This window comes from Enhydra lutris, unplaced genomic scaffold, assembly GCF_002288905.1.
Source record: "Enhydra lutris kenyoni isolate GAN:26980312 unplaced genomic scaffold, ASM228890v2 scaffoldscaffold94, whole genome shotgun sequence".
NCBI classification, from domain to species: domain Eukaryota; kingdom Metazoa; phylum Chordata; class Mammalia; order Carnivora; family Mustelidae; genus Enhydra; species Enhydra lutris.
Window position 1 is genome coordinate 287,172 of NW_019154178.1, and position 3,722 is coordinate 290,893.

Below are 3,722 nucleotides of genomic sequence, written 5' to 3' on the forward strand. Positions count from 1 at the left end.
CTCAGGTCATGATCTCATCTCTCTGTCAAATAAATAAATAAAATCTTTAAAAAAAAAGACATTTTTGAGACAGTTAAGGAAATTTTACTTTGGACTAGGTAATATCAAGAAACCATTGTTACCCTATTGGGGCCCCCAACTGGCTCAGTTGGTAAAGTATGCAACTTTTGATCTTGGGGTTGTGAGTTTAAGCCCCACACTGGGGTAGAGTTTGCTTTAAAAAAAAAAAGTTAAAAAAAAAAAGACGTTGTTACCTTCATTAGATGTGATAGTGACATAGTGCTTATTAAAGAAAGGTTTATTTTTAAAAAGATACATGTGAGGGCATCTGGGTGGCTCAGTTGGGCGACTGCCTTAGGCTCAGGTCATGATCCCAGAGTCCCAGGATCGAGTCCCACATTGGGCTCCCAGCTCCACGGGGAGTCTGCTTCTCCCTCTGACCTTCTCCCCTCACACGCTCTCTTTCACTCTCTCTCTCAAATAAATAAATAAAATCTTTAAAAATATATATATGTGAGTGTATAGGTCTGGAACGAGAGGATGTCTGAGATTGATTTGGGAATGCCTCAGCAAAACAAGAGGGAAGACAAGGCTAGATGCGCCCGGCAGAGGGAGCAGACCCTGCGAAGCCCCACTAACTAGTGGGGAGCCTGGAACTAGGTCCTGGGGACCCGTGGAAGGAACTTCGATGAGTTGGGACATGGCCCTGAGGGCCTGAGAGCCCAGAGAGAGGGAGACTCTTTCCAAGATGGCACAGGCTTGGGCTGCCCTGGGTGGGGAGTGGGGGTGAACTGGGGGAAGGCGGCTTCCGCTTCAGTCCTCACGGGGGCAGGGGCGGGGCCGCCCGGGGAAGGGAAGCTCTGGGCTTGGGTGTTCAAGGCTGCTGGGCTCTGCTTGATCCACCCCTGCTCGAACAACCTGTGCTTCAGGCTCCCGGCTCAGGACAGCAGCACGCAGAGCCCCGGACCTCACTGGAGCTCACAGGCCAGCGGAGGGGGCGCAAACCCAACCAGAGGCAAGATGTGACAGAACAGACAGCGCTGCTGGGACAAATGGCCACCAAGGCCACGACCTAGAAGCCAGCAGCGTGTCTGTCGCTCTGCCGCTCTGCAGGCTGGACATCAGACACGGTTCTGGGGCCAAGACCTCGGGTCCCTTCCGGAGGCTCAGGGTCAATCTCCTCCTCGTCTTCTCCAGCTTCTAGAGCTTTCTTGCGTGCTGGCTCCCTCCCTCTCCTCTGCCACCTTGGGTCCTTCGCACTACTCTGACCTTTTCCCCTCTGACTGCCACCGGCCTCTTCCACATTTCAGGACCCTTGCGAGTACCCCACGCCTGCCCGAAGAACCAGGATAATGCGACCCCGTCGTTATTTTAAGGTCAGGGATGAGCATCTGCACTTTGTCCGCAGCCTGAGCCTCCCTTGCTTCGGGATGGGAAAGGGTCCTGGGGAGCCACAGAGGTGCCTGCTGGGAGGAGAGACTTGGGGAGAGAAAGACACAGGGTCCCAGTGCCCCGGAGGCCTCCTCAGAGGGACTCGCCTGATGCCGAGACATTCCAGGGAAGTCCCTCCAGAAAAGCCTGGGAACCGTGGGCCAGGGAGGAGAGGAGGGGGCTCTGGCAAGTCTGTCCCAGGACCCTGAGATCATGACCTGAGCCGAAAGCAGAGGCTTAACCCACTGAGCCACCCAGGTGCCCCTAAATAAAAATTTTCTTTAAGAGTTTGTTTATTTATTTCCCAGACAAAAACACAGTGAGAGAGGGAACACAAGCAGGGGGAGCGGCAGAGGGAGAAGCAGGCTTCCTGCCAAGCGGAACTCGATTCCAGGACCCTGGGACCACAACCCAAGCTGAAGGCAGACGCGCAACTGATGGAGCCCCCAGACTTCCCACAGTCAAATAATTCTTTTTTTTTTTTAAGATTTTATTTACTGGGGCCCCTGGGGGGCTCAGTGTGTTAAAGCCTCTGCCTTTGGCTCAGGTCATGGTCTCAGGGTCCTGGGATCGAGCTCCGCATCGGGCTCTCTGCTTAGCGGGGAGCCTGCTTCTTCCTCTCTGCCTGCCTCTCTGCCTACTTGTGATCTCTGTCTATCAAATAAATAAATAAAATTTTTAAAAAAAGGAAGAAGAGGAGAGACACCTGGCCGGCTCTGTCGGTGAGGCAACAGCTCTTGGTCTCGTGAGCTCAAGCCCCATGCCAGGGGTAGCGCTTGCCGACCAGAGCAGAGTGATAGATGGGTAGATGATCAATGACAGACAGACAGGGGAAGGGTAAGAGCAGAAGAGAGGTGGTTGCTCAGCCCTTGAAGTGTGTGCTCCTCCCTGACCCTGCGGGCCAGTGTCCTCCTCCTCCCTGGGTGGGCGATAGTCTCGGAGGTGAGGAACGCCAGCCCCAGGCACCATGGCTGATTACTGACTGGTACCCAGGCCTCCTGCCCTAGTCATGCTTTGTTCTGGAGGTCCTGCCGGAGGCCCGAGTCAGTGGAGATGAGGCGGCCGCAGAGGGGACATCCTCTCCTGAGCTGCGGGGTGCAGGGGAGACCTGGATGAGGAGAGGACACAAGCAGGTGCCCACCGCTCGCTGGGCCACACTCTGTCCTCAGCCCCCGACATGTATCTGTCCCAGGCACGAAGAGAGGCGGTTTCTCTTACACAGGTGCCTCCCATTTCCTCGGAGGACCCCCAGCTGGTAAGCGATCTGGACCCCAACTGTCTCCTTGGCATGGGACCCAGAAGGCTGCCTGCCCCCCACCCGGGAGCCTGGGGGATGGAGCTGCTAAGCTGGGTGGGGAAGTCCCAGTGGAGGGGGGCTGGGCAGGAGGCTGCCAGCCAGTTGGGCCCCCCCCCCCCCCCCGACAGTCCCTCTTTGGAGGCAGCCCCAGCCTTGGAGGCACAGGACAGGGGGGCCAGCAGAGAAGTCGAGGGGAGAGAGGCGAGGGAGGGGGCTCAGGGCCAGACGGGGCGGAGCTCCTGAGCTTGAGCTCTGCCCCAGCACGATTCCCCCACCCTTGTTTTTTCTCTGTAGCCTCTCTCACAGAGACTCCCCCTCCCCCATCATCTTTCCAGAAGCTCTGCTATTTGGGGGGGCCTGCAGCTGAGTGGGGGAGGTCATGCAGAAGTAGCTCAGATCAGCCCCTTTCTGAGCCCCAGGCTCCTTTGGCGGGAGGCTAGCCCCAGTGTTTGCTGGTTTTAAATGGTCAGTTTGGCAAGGAGAGAGGGTCTAGGCCTCCTTCTTCTCTTGGAATGGAGCGGTGGAGTGGGTGGCTGGTGGCTTCCGGGCCCCTGATGGCCTCGACCCATTGTTTCCAGGAGAATAGACACAAGGGCTTTGGAATGTGACATGGTGACCAGAGAGGGTGGGGCCTTGACCCTACTAGTGAGGTGAGGCCCCCATACTGGGTACTGGCTCAGCACCCCAGATGGCTCTCTGCTGGGGGGGGGCCTTGCACCCCTCCCTGGACCCCCAAATCAGACTCCCAGCCACTCCTGTTTGGACACCGGGTCCCCAGAGGGGCAGATACCCCGGCTCCCTGGAACTCCAGTCTCATTCAGCTATGTTGGGCAGGGAAAAGAAGTGTCTAATGGGCTGGGAGAGGGCTCTGGAGGCTGGGAAGGGGCAGGCTTGACTTGCCCAACTTTTCCCTTTTGCCATTGGCCCCCACCTACTCTCCTTTCCCTGCCCCACTTGTCTGGGGGTCTGTGTCCTGGCCCCATGAGGAAGGGAT